The sequence below is a fragment of the Pocillopora damicornis genome, chromosome 6, assembly GCF_964200805.1.
Source record: "Pocillopora damicornis chromosome 6, jaPocDami1.2, whole genome shotgun sequence".
Taxonomy (NCBI): Eukaryota; Metazoa; Cnidaria; class Anthozoa; order Scleractinia; family Pocilloporidae; genus Pocillopora; species Pocillopora damicornis.
Genome location: NC_142675.1, coordinates 8062501 through 8078404, shown reverse-complemented (window position 1 = coordinate 8078404; position 15904 = coordinate 8062501). Strand labels below are relative to the sequence as shown.

The 15904-nt window shown below is 37.4% G+C and overlaps 2 pseudogenes across 1 annotated transcript; one reads left to right on the top strand and one right to left on the bottom strand.

The window, feature by feature from the left end:
- Positions 1–2328: 2328 nt before the first annotated feature.
- On the bottom strand, positions 2329–12480 carry LOC149043756 (uncharacterized; annotated as a pseudogene). The gene is made up of 9 exons (XR_016187946.1): positions 12328–12480; positions 11593–11706; positions 9814–9972; positions 8751–8884; positions 7559–7658; positions 7304–7404; positions 5777–5929; positions 3855–4004; positions 2329–2918 (listed from the first exon to the last, which is right to left on the bottom strand). The product of XR_016187946.1 is annotated as an uncharacterized LOC149043756 (transcript).
- Positions 12481–14453: 1973 nt separating this feature from the next.
- Positions 14454–15904, top strand: part of LOC149043754 (uncharacterized) — a 7302-nt pseudogene continuing 5851 nt past the window's right edge.

Here is a 15904-nt window from a genome sequence, read left to right as displayed (position 1 = left end):
ACTTCACTTCTTCATGAAGTACTTCATCTGCAATCCATGTCTATAGTTTAGTTGATAATTTTCTCTCTTAAATTTTCCATCTTTCTGATAATTGACTTTATTGTATCTTTCACGTTCAAGATCAGATAGAGCGGCATCATTTTACAAATATGTGACGATGCTTTTTAAATATAATTCGGCTGATTGCCCACAAAATGTGTCATTTGTTATGTACCCAAAAGCAAAATATTTAAAGTAGCGGACGAAGACTACAAAGTCTAACGATAAATCAACAGTTAGAGAAGAAAACCTCTTCTTGAAAAGCAACTCTCTTTTGCAATATACAATGATTGCGCTGGAGATTGAGAAATAAAATGTTTTACTTTCAGTTTCGTTTGCATAGCCCTCCCAAAACTAATTACAGTTTCCTGCATATGCATGGAGCTGTCGTTAATCTAGATCATAGGTGAGCCGTTAAGAAAATTTGGTCGCCACTGTCAGAGTAAAACAAAGCTATTTCGAAGCATACCATTAGCACGTAGGCAAAACCTTCCTGATTTTATCAAGGATTTTTAGAGAAAGTCAGCTAAATAACAACAAAGCCATTCACGGCTGACTGACTTAAAAAGTTTTCAAAACTTTTCTTGTTGCGAAATTATTCAAAGACATCCCATTTACATTAAAATGATTCAACTGATAGGACTCCTTTAGAAGAAAGTAATAATGTTTTAACTGTACACGTCTCAAAACATCGAGTGCCTAGCTGGAGCCAAGGTTAAACGTTTTCTGATGCAATATCAAAATACACAACTTTGCGGAAGGTTGAATAAGAAAACTTTCAATCTAGTTGTGTCGAAGATCCAAACTTGAACGTCTCTCAAATTCCTTGTCCACATTTTTCTTGAACGAACTTCGAAAGTTATTTCAGAACCAATCAGTAAATTTGAAACTGGTGACAAACTGAGAGCAAACCCTTTTCCTGTTCGCTCATCAGTCGACAAAAGATCGAGACACGAAACGGACGAATTTAACGTTAGCTACGAGTATACTTTTCTGCATATGCCTGTACACATTTTCAAAGGAAGCATCTGTTATTCGTCCGGTCAAATCAGAGATCAAATGCTACTTTTTCTCTTTCTAAGTGCTCTACAATGGTCACACAAAGCTGTTTCGATTTCATATTATCACTGGTTGATGATTGCATAATAAATAAGCTTTAAATGTAAACTATGATCATAGGTGTATTTAACTCCACCACAAGTTTAACAACAACAGAACCAATTAAAATAGCGATAAAATATTTAATTTAGAGCTTGAATAGTAGAACATGTTTTCTCACCTTTCATCTACCAGAGCCACTGTGCACCAAAGTATAACTGCAACGTGGAAAGACCTTCAGACGACGACGTACCTTGAACAGTTCATGTCGCACTCACAAGTCATGCATGCATGCCATCATAAGTAATTTCCATGATAAAAGATTCACAACATTTCGAAAGAATTTTCGGGAACAGTCATGGCTGATGTTTTTCCGCGAACTTGAAAAAGCTACAATTTCTTTTGCAAATCTTTGGAAGGGGAAAACTACTGTGAATGCTGAAAGAAGACACTACAGACAATAATGATGATATCATGATCATAATGAATTACTTGAATCAAATCTGTACACCTACCGATCCATACCTTCTTTCTTTCTTTCTTTCTTTTTTTTCTTTTTTTATTATCCTATGGGTTCTTCCAGAAAAGCCACTTTTTGACACTGAGATTTAACTCATCCGTCTTAAAAGTTTAAATGAGATCGAGATTTCTATCACTTCATAATTGATAATATGGATGAGCGCAAGATCGAGAGCGAATGATCTAATTGTTTAAGTCCAAATGTATTAGTCTTTCAACAAGACAGGCCCGTGTTTTTTTTTTTGTTTTTTTAATTTACAACGACAAACTGTTAGAGTATTCTCTTTACTCACTATCTATCACGGAATAGACGGCGAATAGGCAAGTATTCGTAATAGAGGGCGAGTAACTTTAAACTAAAACCAGTTAGTATATACCACACAGGTAAATGGCGCTTTTTTTCGCGTACAGAGCCACGGAACCGTAAAAGAGATATTTGGTGATATGGATCCAATCGACGGAAAACTTTATCACTGCCCAGCTGTTGGGATTTACAGATGGAAACGAAAAAAACCATATCACTTGGTACCAAGGGAAGGAGTAGAATTACTGAAGAAGGTAGTGCTTTTGATTTTAAAATCACTACGCTTGGTGACAGACTATTAGTCGGTGATTTCAGTACAGACATATTTATGGTGCTTGGGATAACGAGACATTCAAATCATTTCAACGTTACATACAACGTTACCTTTTGTTTTATTAACGTACAATCAAAGATGTAAGTATATAAATCAAACAAGAAATTAATAAAATAAATGAAGTCTTAATGCTTTTACATGAAAACATTTTCAAAGGCTTTAACTTTTTTTTTCGGTTCAATAATTTGCTGTGTTCGTCTTTGATATGTAAACTCACTCCCTCTGATGGTTTGGGAAGTCCGTGCAATGTTTTTATCTCCTCTTTCGTGGCCAGTTTTACTGGCTGACGCAAAAGGAGAACGTTGGCATGTCTTGACTGATCTTTGTTGCTTGCCACCCGCAATTTTACTAATTCCCAGCCTTTTCATCCGCGGCCGAGGGTTTCGCAAGACTCTAGCACCACCAAAACAAAGGGAACGATGAGAAACGAACGAAAATCTTTTTACAAGCGGACCTCTCGCGCAATACCTAAATATCTAAAATAAGACAGACAACTGAGAACGAGTCAGCCTCAGAATGGCATGGGATCGTTCGCACTTTCCCAGCAGACAAGATTATTTATACCCAGTGCAGGGCGAGTTACTAACGGGTCCATTCTTCCATCAAACGAACCGAATACACCTCCTGTTGGAAAATAAGACACACCCTATCAGACCTGTGCGAAACTCGCATAACACTGATACAAATCAGGTCTTGCCATTTTTAAAAGGATTGGAAATATCATCCTCTAATCAAACATATGAAAGTTAATCACCTGTAGGGATGTTGCCGTATTCAGTTTTTCAGCAAAAGATATGTCTTATTAGAAGTTTTGGCGTGTAGTATCGACAACTATTTTACGACTTGTGACATATCTTTGACGATCCCGCAGGCCGAGTCAAATACAAACTATAAGTAAAAACACCAAAAAGTGGGAAAAGCGACGCAGATAGAGAAGTACAGCACGCGCAACCAACCGATTAAACAAGTTTTTTTGAGAACACTACACGGGCGAGGGGCTTGGAAACTAGGCATAATTTAAACGCGACACGAGAACCCAATATCTGCTATTGTACATCGACTGTATGCTCTCGACCAATCAGAGTCTTTAAAGTAAGTCTACTGTATAATAATTTCGCTTCCACGCGAAAGAAAGTACATGTTACAAGCAACTATAGTACATGTTATGGATCACTGATACTTCTACGAGGGATCAAAAATGGGGTCTCAAGGTTGCAATTTACGTACCAGGTTGAGAAAAATATCATGATATGCACAATTATTTACCAAAGCTGATGGCCGAGTTCAGTAATCGTTTTTTTCTCTTTTTCATTTGATTGACGAGTTTCGTTTTCCACATCATTCCCCAAAATCACTCGTTGACAACTTAAGGTGATGCACTTTTTTCCCTTCTGGTTGACAAGCGCACAACCACGCATGAGCAGAATATCATTTGCAGGGAAAAACGCAGTTCTAAGGGATTATCTTTGAGAAACCATTATTTTCAAGGTATGTGGGCTCTTTGCCAAAGGGAAGGAAGGAGGTATTTATCAAATGATGATGTTGAAAAATTGTACTCACCAGTATGAATATAAAGTATTCTGTGACCCTTAAATCGCCCTGGGTTGGTGTTCATCTCGTGTAGCATTCTTCTAATGGATTTGATGTTGTACACGGGGTCCACCATAATACCAGTTGTTCTGGATATCTCCACAATGTCCTCTTCATTATCTGATACAAAGATTTCAGGGTCCGTAAGGAGCGAATTCAAATGTAAATGGTTAAGAAAAATCTAGATCATGTTTTTATTTGGAAGCAATTTCGAATGCATTCTGGAATAAATAAGCGAATTATAAAAGTTATTGCTATAACTATCGATTATTGTTGTCCTGCACAAACCTGTGGTAAAGGGGGAGGGGAGGTTGGGGCGGGTAAAGTTTGTGGTCTGAAACATCATTGAGTGATCATTTCTTTTAAACAAATGGTATCCGCCGCTTTCGCCCCCTATCGAGTTCGCCCCTTGCAATGTTGTTTTGATTAAGTGTGGTTCTGTTTATCACAAGTTCAGTTTATACAGTTATTTCTGGTATTCCCAGATCCCACGCATAGTATTTAGTTGATTCCGTCAACCCAGTTCCCAAGCAGGTTCCACGCAATTGCCGAAATTCAAAATGGTCGTCGCTGACATGACATTTGGCACATTCTGCTAGTGCCTTCGTCACAAATCAACTCATCTGGATATTACTCAATCAAGGGGCGAACTCGACTTGATGGGGTCGAACTCGAAAAGTGTGGGGGCGAACACGGCATAAGGTAGGGGCGAACTCGAAGGTAGGGGCGAACGCGGTGCAATTCAAACAAATACACTGATCGCTTGTTAAAAGAGTAAATGTCATTTTAACTTTCAGCAATAAAATTTCAGCTTTTAATTCGCACTGAAATAAACAAAAATTTTGTCAGCCAATGAGCATTCAGAAAACAAATTTTCCATATTTGGCATTAGTAAATGGAACAGAAGGCAATGAGAGGCATAATTTTCTCTGTTTTCATGTTTTGAAAAGGTTATTTACTAATAGCTGGAAACAACTCTTTTCAACTTGCATGTCATTCCTGTACCAAAATAAGCAGGTTATTATTTAATATATTATGTAGAAGACAACAAGAAATCCATCCTTTTGGCCAAAGTCTATAAAAGTTGTGTGACTCAAAAAGGAAAAAAACTGAGTGAAGAAAAGTTAGTGCGCTGCTGGGAGCTTACGTCAATTTTTTAAATGTTTTTTTTTCAATTTGCCTGACAGACTTCTCCAAAAAGGAGGGACTGCTCGGTATCCGCCGCTTTCGCCCCCTATCGAGTTCGCCCCTTCGGGTTCGCCCCTACTTTATAACGTGTTCGCCCCCACACTTTTCGAGTTCGACCTCATCAAGTCGAGTTCGCCCCTTGATTGAGTGATATCCAGATGAGTTGATTCGTAAGTTGATGAGTAAATTCTTCAGTCTTAATTTCATAAATAAAGCTAAACGGGTACAAGTCTAACAACTTAAGCAATGCTGTCGCGATGAAAGCGTGGTTTGCATCTTCTCAAGTCTGGTTGTTACGATCAACACATTTCGTGTTCGTTAGATAAACCGTGTGGTTCTCTTTATCACAAGTTCAGTGTATACAGTTATTTCTGGTAACCCCAGATTCCACGCAGAGTATTTAGTTGATTCCGTCAACCCAGTTCCCAAGCAGGTTCCACGCAATTGCCGAAATTCAAAATGATCGTCGCTGACGTGACATTTGGCACATTCTGCTAGTGCCTTCGTCATAAATCAACTCATCTGGATATCACTCAATCAAGGGGCGAACTCGACTTGATGGGGTCGAACTCGAAAAGTGTGGGGGCGAACACGGCATAAGGTAGGGGCGAACTCGATAGGGGGCGAACGCGGTGCAATTCGACTGCTCATAGTCTAACAAAGAAGAAACCAAAATCTGCAAAATTATTTGAGTCAACACCAACCTAACTCTTCTTCAGTGGATTTGCCATAGCCCTGTCCCTTGTATCCATCAATAATGTAAATTATTTCTCCTGCTTGAACATCTAGTCCACCTATTTGAAGGTCTTTTCTGGTAAAAATATGTTGCATCATCCCACACATTCACTGCATGACACCTATGAATAAATGACAATGATATTACTAATAAAGGTCTCAGTTAGTCTCCAGTGTTCAAAGAAAATAAGGAAAAACTTTTAGAAAGATAGAAAGGCCTGTGAGAAATTCTCAAGAAGCACAATATCTTTGGCTTAAGTCTTAGGCATGTATAGCTTAAGTGGTTGCAGAAATTTTTTATCAGCCTATAGGTTGAAAATAAGGCTTTTTCATGTTCCTCAGCATGAAAAAGTTTGTCAGGGGTTCCTGAACTAACAAAATACTCCTATGTGATTAGTTATCACCAGCCCAATTTAAGCACCAATAGAACAGTGTATGTGTCATGCCTTTGACTCAACAGTGTAATAGGACAGTTGATGTGTCATGCCTTTGACTCAACAGTGTAATAGGACAGTGTATGTGTCATGCCTTTGACTCAACAGTGTAATAGAACAGTGTATGTGTCATGCCTTTGACTCAACAGTGTAATAGAACAGTGTATGTGTCATGCCTTTGACTTAACAGTGTAATAGAACAGTGTATGTGTCATGCCTTTGACTCAACAGTGTAATAGGACAGTGTATGTGTCACGCCTTTGACTCAACAGTGTAATAGAACAGTGTATGTGTCATGCCTTTGACTCAACAGTGTAATAGAACAGTGTATGTGTCATGCCTTTGACTCAACAGTGTAATAGGACAGTTGATGTGTCATGCCTTTGACTCAACAGTGTAATAGGACAGTTGATGTGTCATGCCTTTGACTCAACAGTGTAATAGGACAGTTGATGTGTCACGCCTGTATGAGTGGACAGCATGTGTCATGTGCACACCCTGTAATGAAAATGCATAACCAATCCATCTAGCTTCTTTCTCAAATTTTGTCGTAGTTTTGATTAATTGGTAACAGGACTTTGTGTTAACATAATTATTGGACTCCCACTTTGCAATCATCTGATTGTATTAATCACTCAGAAGAATACAGACTGAATTGAATTCCACTCAGTCCTATTATTATTATTATTATTATTATTATTTATCCTATGACCAGTAAATCCCTGGATGTAAATTCAATAAAAAACATTGTAAAAAATCAAACACTTTAGACAAAGAAAAACAATGGTGGCAGTGACACTGTAAATTACTGCAGAGCTCTACATGTAGCCGCCTGAGATGCAAACAGCAAGAAGAAGGAAGACAAAGAGTGCTTGTCAAATGATAAAATTCTTAATGACTAAGTGGGGACAGGTAAGATTGGAAAATATTTGGCTCCTGGGCATAATGAACAGATTGGTCAGAGAAAGGTCTATATGCCATGACCTTGCACCAAATTTATTCTTGTCCAGCCCTCCCACACAGTCAAGAGAGAAAATATCGATATTTTTATTTAGAGCTTACTTGAATTTTGATCCTGTTAAATAGTTACCAATGGCTATTCCTCATGCACTTCCACCAGTGCCAACTGTATCAACAATGTCATCAAACTTCTCCAGCACATTCTGAAACAAACAAAAGCAACATTTGGACAGATATCCAGAATAAAATATTTTAACAAACAGGCTTCTGTGTGACCAGTGTTTAACTGCACTCATGACCTCTTGACCATAAAAGCACGAAATGAGCACACAATACAGAAAAAGCCTGTAATTTTACCTGATCTATCATTTGTTGAAATGCAGTTAAGTAACCAAACATCCCCATGTAAGAGGAGTCTCCAACTTCAATCAGATAAGCTGATGAGCCCTGTTCTTTCCTGAAAAAAAGCAAACAAAGTCAGCAGGATGGAACTTTAACAAACATCCACAAACATGCCTCAGTATACATGCTGGGTTTTCATGGAGAAACACAGAAGCAGGTCAGGCAGGTAAGTAAGCAGGTAGTTTAAGGAGAAATTCTCTACATCTGAATCCAAAATGACTGAGTCCATCAAATTTAGTTCAAGAATTCTCCAATATCTGCTGCCTTCTTTACTCACTGTATAATAAATAACAGCTCTCTTGAGTTTTCCTAGAATTTCCCCAGAGTCATACAACAGAACAGAATCTATTGATCCCCTGTGTGGTTTTTATAACCTCCTGGTCAGCAAAAAATTTGGAATCACTTTAAAATTGGGAACCCGCCAAAAAATTTACCTCCATTACTAATGAATTAGACGTTTTATTCCCTAAAAGTGATTAGCATCTAATTTCTCTCAACAATATCATCCCCAATTTACACATTAAAGTCATACAAAGAAAGGAAATAATCATCAACTACAGAAGCTCTTGATTGTTTATCAAATTCTCCTTCTCAGCACCTTAGGACACGTATAGAGAACAGCATAGAGAACATGTATACTGATGTTAGGGTGTAAAGGGTTCACATTTGGACATGTGCCTGATCTGCTAACCCTTTCACTCCCAGGATCTCATTAGTAATTCTCCTTACTGTGTACCACACAATTCTTATAAATTTAGTTTGGAGAATTTGGTATTTTTCAAACTAACAATTCCTTAATTGATACTTTTTTTATTTTCATTGCTTGTCTGGCATTAAAGGAAATTCCTGAAAATCTTTCATGCAAGTTCTGCCCATGAGATCTATATCCCTGCACCTAAACCTCTTACCAGTAAATTAATATGCAGTCAATTCCACTCAAAACTGTGAAATGGCTGCAATGCAAATTTCTTAAAAAAGTTTCAATATTTTCGTATGGAGGCAATTACAATAAAATGAGCTGGCTTGCTACCACCACTTAGTGACAGCTCTATCCAAAATAAGCCTTAACAGTCAGTTTGAGATGGAAAATTTTTTTATAATTGCAATCATAGTGGTGCCAACTTTCTAGTAAATACAGTCCTCTGACCTTTAAAATTTTTCAGACGTTTTCTCCATCATTTGCTTAAGGCCAGATTTGTATTGAAGCTGAGGAACAACAATACTTTGACTTCCCACCAGTTTGTCTAAAAACAGGTTTCCTTCACAACCAGTATCTGTGGTCTGCATGAAGAAAAAAGATCAAATAAAAGTTTCAATAAGTTTGCTAAGTTTTTCAGAATTTTCCATCTAGGTGAAGCAAATTGGTGTCCATTTTCTGTGAAGTGAGCAACATTAGAGAAAAGACTGAACTTCTGTTAGCAGCTTACTGTGCAGTTTTTTTCTGTCTGCGTCAAATCTCATAGAAATCTTCGCTCAACTATTATATGTGACTGTGCAGTTGTGAATCTTGTCATCTCATCTTCACCACAATCATCATTACATTTTCACCACCATTACTGTCCAATCCTTTGGACATTATGATGGTGATGAGTCCACTGTTTAATAACACATAAGGAAATTTTAATTAACAAACAGGTTCGAAAAAAGAATAAGAAAGATCGTGGTACATGTTGAGCTTTGTAAAGAAATTGAGAAAGATGTTTTTTTGTCTTGTCGAGCGTAGGAGTCCCCATGACGAATCAAACCTCAGACCTTTGGATTCTGTGCTCTGACGCTCTACCACTGAACCACAAAGACTTTATGGTGAGCAAGGCACATTTCAAAGTCCAAATATGACATACGTCCTGCATAATGCTAGGATCGGCAATGTTGTTAAAGTGTTATGTTTTGTAAATAGAATAAGATGGTAAGTGTTGAACTTGGTAAAGAAAAAGAGAAAGAAGCTGTTTTGTCTTGTTGCAAGCATGGGACAAAGAAAAAATTATAAGACTCCATGTTACTGAGTCTCCATTACTGTTTGTAATGGATCACATGGGCACCACTCTTTGTCTGATTGTAAGCCTTGGCTAATCAAAATCTACCTAAATTCTTTTGTTAGTAATCATTACTTGTTCTTAGGGGTGACAGATCTTTGATCATGACTCAAGATGCTTAAAATCCTCTGCATCAGTTCTTGTTTGAAGTTAATTTTAAGTAAATCAAACACATGCCTGTTCAGGACTTCTTAAGAACAGGTAACAATCCAAACCAAGTTGTCTTGCAGCAACTGCAGTTCTTCTGCAATGATTGGACTGGATTCCACCACATGTGAAGATTGTATCACACTTCTTATCCAGGGTATCAGCCAACAAAAACTCCAGCTTATGAACCTAAAACGATATTGGCATAGTCAAATGAGACAAGCACAATTTAAGGTTACTCAGCAGTTGAGGATGTGCTTAACCTTTTACACACTAACTCAGTCTGTGTATTCTCCATACTGTTCTCTATACATTTTCTAAAGTGCTAACAAAGACAAATTGTCTAACAATCAATAGCTTACATGAATGTAAAGATATGAAAATCATATATGTGAACTGCAGTTGAAGACATGAATATAGAAGCAATCCTCGCTGTTATAAACACTACTTAAGTAGAATAAAAATAAGGCCTGAAAAAAATTTAGGCCCATACAGGATTTGAACCCATGACCTCCGCCATACTGGTGCAGCACTCCACCAATTGAGCTAACAAGCCGACTGGGAACTGGTCATCATGTTGTTTCCCAATAAACCCTCAAAGTGGTAAATAAATTACTGTAAATATACATGAAAATCATATAGTTGGTAGAGTGCCGTACAGGTATCACTGAGGTCATGGGTTTAAATTGCATACAGGCCTGAACTTTATTCAGGCCTTATTTTCACTACTACTTTAAGTAGTGTTCACAGCAAGACTTCACAATTTAAGTGACATATTTCCATATAATTATGGTGACTTTACTCAGATCATTGCAAGGTACTATAATTATTATAATATTACTCTCATTTACATCAGAACAGCTATACTCTCTCTTGCATTTGTTTTAGCATAACATCAGCCTCCACACTGCAATAATTTCACACAATAGTGCTCATGCTAACGCAGATTTTAATTGCTCTAAGTTGAACCATCCTCAGCTATCTCTTGATTAAGACCTTCAGCTATACAAAAATATCCTAAGCTGTAACGACTTTGAGAGAATGAAAAAATTGAAAACCAAAATAGCAGTTATGGTAAAAAAAATATCCGTACTTTGAACAAAGGCTGGCAAAATGTAACTATCTTCCTCTCACTTTGGTGAGTGCAGTTTAATTAGTACATACCATATTTATTTGAATAAACACTGCTATCGATTAACACTGCATTTTAGAGCAGAAATAAAAATAACTGCTGCCCTTGAATAAATGCCACATCATGATGCAATCAATGCTTTGATTGAAGTTGGAAAATTTTGAGAGAACCAGACACAAATCCTTTGGAATGTAGTAGTTCTGATATTGAGAAAGCATATTCAACATTAGATCTTTATTCACTTTATGTATTGCAGTAGTATTAACATGAAAATTAGGAAATTTAGAGTGATATATAAAAAATTACCTTTTAGACAAGCACTTAAACATATTTCTGTTTTTTAAAATTATAAACATCAAAGAAATACCGCACTTGCATAACAAAAAATTTTATGAACACTGTGGTGTTTAATTGAATAAATATAGTATGTGTCATCTTCCACTGACTAGCACAATCATGGTAGAGGATGGATACCACACAAACTGCTGTCTTGTTTACCTACTAAACTTAAAATAAATTTCTTCTTTACACCACAGGCATTCCAAGCAAATTGTGTGACTGCTTGCCTGGGTCTCCTGTGGCTGCACCAACCTCTCAGATACATCTTACTAAGCTCACTTCTTGTTGATAAAGTTAATGTTACATCTTAATATATATATTAATATATATATGTGTACCTTATTTCCAGACAGAGTGCTTCCTGTCATGTCATCCCTTTTAATAAATTATGAAAACTCTTTTGGGAGACTGGGAAGATTTCATTGATGTATTGGAGTATCACACTGAGTAAGCTACAAAACAAAAATACACAAAGTTTGATCAAAACCACTTAATAGAGTTAGATCAAAATTGTACATGGTATGATCTACAATAGACCTTTCCTTGTTAACCCTTTAATTCCAAGATCTCATTACTAATTCTCTTTACTGTCTGATATACAATTCTCCTGATGTTAGTTCTGAGAATTTGCTACTAGATCAAAAGTTTAATCTTTAAGGAGAAATTCTGTCTTGGTCACTAATGGGAGCTTAAGGGCTACGATGAATTCTTCCATGGCCTACAAAAATGTTTAAGATCCAAGCAACAGAAGTTTTCAATAATAAAGTTAATATTACTTCCCTCTTGTTCTATCAGTGAGAAGTTCGTCAGTCACACGCTGACCGCAGACCGGTACAGGGGATTCTGTCCACAAATGCTCAGAATAAAGATAAAACGATGTATGACTAGGCTACTTCATTTTTCACATTTTTCCGGGGAAGAATGCCTCCTTACACACCCACCCCACCCCAATCCCAGAAAGGTGATGGCCGAGCGCGGTATCACACGCGACGGATATGTGGTCGAACACTTCACCCTTTACCAGAAGTCAAACTTGAGAGCTCTGAATAAAGCTTTTTTTTATATTACCTTACTTTAACGTAGTATCGTGGAATATTTTTCAGCTTGGAGGCCCATTTTGGGGGCTCGTAGTAGTGAAGTTGAGTTAGTTTGTTTATGCCACGATGAAGATTCCTACTCATTTCCGAAGAACGTTGACACTACCAGCGGAAGTTCAATAACCAAAATCATGCCATATATTGAAAAATGTCAGCGGACTTTGAGAGACGAAATATCGGTCATGTAAGAGAGCCTCGAATTTCTATTACCCACTTATTGAGCTTGATCATGATATACATGTTATCATTTTCAGGTCAAAATATGGCTTAGTTCATTTAGGGAAGAGGGGAAGGTGCCTTTGACCCTCCTTCACTCCCCCTCTCTTTTCTGATATAATTCCTATTTAAATGTATCACATAAAAATCTTATAATTCAGATTTTCGAAAACGCGCGATTATGAAGAATCTTTACATGCACGGTGTAAATATTTTCCGGTGCCAGATAACCCCTTCTAAAGGCCGTTCCTTTTCACCCGAGACCGCTATACGCGAAAAAAAGAGCAACGGTATAAGCTAATTCACGTAAGGCGCACAGAAATGTGTACCAGCCCTATACGTACTTCCTTATAAACACTTACAACGCCCCTGTGTCTTGATCTTTTAAATTTGCTAAAAACAAAGTGATTGGTTTCTGATCTCAGTAATGCTCAGCTCCTTTAAACCAGTCGCCCAATTATCTTAGCCGCAAGATCAAGCGATCTGACGTTATCTTACACAGCATGTCAAACAATGAAATTCATCGTACCCATTTTCTGTGTACTAAACCCTTTAACTCCTATGAGTGACCAAGACAGAACTTCTCCTGACAATATCAATACAATATCAATACAATATTAATACAATATCAATACAATATCAATACAATATCAATACAATATTAATACAATATCAATACAATATCAATACAATATCAATATAATATTAAACAGACAAGCGATGAGAATAAAAAAAAGTATCAATTAAGAAATTATTAGTTGAAACAATACCCAATTCTCCGTATTAACTTCATAAGAATTTTGTGGCTCACAGTAAGGAGAATTAATAATGAGATCTTGTGAGTAAAAGGGTTGGCGGATCAGACACATCTTCAAATGTTAACCCTTTACAACCTAACATCAATATGTATATTCTCCATACTGTTAGCTAAACATTTCCTAAGGTTCTGACAAGGAGAATTTGTTTAACAATCAAGAGTTTCTGAAATTGGTGATCACTTGCCTAATTCTCATGACTTTTGACTTTGATTCAGTTGTGACACTGTAAGGAGAAATTATGCACCAGTCCCTCTTAGCTTGAATCCTACGCATCGCAGTGCGTTCACCAGACTTCGTGAAGCATATCAGACAAGACTTACCTTTTCTAAAGTGTTTTTGTTCTTTGTTGAACTGCTCGTGGTCTCCACCCCATCAGCTCTCTTTGCATAATAGATCACAAGCTTTCCTACATTAAAAACATTTACGGGAAAAAAAAGCAAATCTGTTTTCTACTTTGAAGTCAATTAGTCAGTTTGAGCAATCAGCTGCGCTTCAGCAGTACAAAAGCTTTTGAATGGTAAGCTGTTTGTTACCGTAAATTTTGCATAGCTGAAAGCCCCCAGGGTAGAATATATTGCGTTGTGCCAGCGGACAATGGTTGACTTTTCAAAACAACTCTTGTTTGACGGAAACTGTTAATTGCAACTCTATTGTGCGGTCTTCTTTGTTTTTATTCTTTCAGCTTGGTCCTGACGCAATTATATTTCTCTTTTATGCTTCTTTAAATGCGGCTTAACTCATTTTTTTGAAATTATAACCTCGAGGCTATTTCATAGGCGACCGTGAAATAATTTCTTTAGGAGCACACGTCTGTGTTTAGTTCGGCAGTATTTTTTGTCTTTTTTAGCAGGAAATGAATATGCATGTTAAGTGCTGAAGTGTTTATCAAAACAGAAAACTATTGACAGTCTTCGCACGGAAATCTGGGACCCGCAGATCCAACCGCAAGAACTAACAGGACTCGATCTAGTCTCTGTGATATTGTGGAAAATCGTACTTCAGCTCTTACGAGCAAAAAGCTTTTACAAGCCGAGATTGAGACAGGGTTTTGTCAGGTAATAACGAAAAATGAAAAAGTTTTCTGTCGCAAACGTTCCGCCTGGCTTTGATTTGAGTCAGTTACCAAACGCTGGAGGGGAGGGTGATTCTCACGTGTTTTGCCACGGAAAAACAGCAAAACTATACTCGAGAATAGTAGGTTTTCAAGATAAAAAACAGGTCAGTACATCACGGAAAAGAAAGATAGAAACAAAACAACAAACCCTTCCTGAATAAAACCCAAAAGCTTGATTTTATTGGAATTTCTAACTCTGTTGTGTACCAGTACTACTCATAATAATTTGCTTGACTGAACATGGCTTCACAGTCGAAAATTAAGGTTATTCTCTGCAAAGACATAAAAAAACCCCACAGAACACTTTGAAGACACTATGTAGATTTGACAACTCTTTTTGGATCAACTTTCATCATAGAGATACAGTATTTTTGGTAAAAGCAGCAGACCGCACTTTCTATTGGTTTACCGGAGTGATGACCTTGGGAAGTTGAGAGTACACTCGAAATTTATGACACAGGACGTGGCAGTCTTGAAAATCGAACAAAAAATACCGCAAAGAACTTTCTCGGGTTTCATAAACATTCCCCTTTATTAACTATGGTCTGAAGTGTCAGCGGTCTTCTGGTTTGTAACCTTCAGGAGGGCCTCAATGACAATTTTCACCGTCCATGAGCACCAGGACTCGCTTTGAAAAGGAGGCCAAAGGTAATTCGGAAATGGGCTATTAGCGCCTACAGCACAAATTATCTAAAATCTGATGATGAGCTAGTTTCGGAATACATAAAAAAAGACGTTATCGCGAAAACCATGATCATATAAGCCTCATACTGAGTTAACATGCGGCAATTTCTTTTGTTCTTTTCGCTCGCGTCTAATTTGTTTCTGTTTATCGATCCGCAGTTCCATATGAAGAACCCTTGAAGGGAAGTTACTATGAAACATTTACTGCCTAATCAATTGCGGGAAATTTACAAACCAAGATGTCGTTGAGATTTGTTAGAGCGGCACATATCAAGATAATCGCTTTAAAACTCATACGGTGCTAATAGCCAGATACTTTGGCTGGGGGAAAGGCAGCCTGGCGAAAAACCGCGATGCACCCATAGCATGGCGTGATGTTATGTTGACAGACTTTGTTCTCACAAACCTTTCGTCACTGGCCAATTACATTCGATTTAATTAGATTACCCTTTAGTGCAACACCTGCAGCGCTCTTGGTCACGTTCTTATTTTCGATATCGTACTAAACACAGGCTACTGTAAAATTTTGTTTTGTTCATGTCGTCCACATTTAACTGAATCAAATATTTCGAGGACTTTCGCTTTTCGATTTCAATAAAAAAGAGCTGCCTGAAATGCCCAATTTGTTTTCGTGAAGTACTTGGACCCCTTATATTTGGAAACAACAAAATAGACAAACTCTGCACTACAAACTGGTTATAAAGGAAGAGACTTCTTTCAA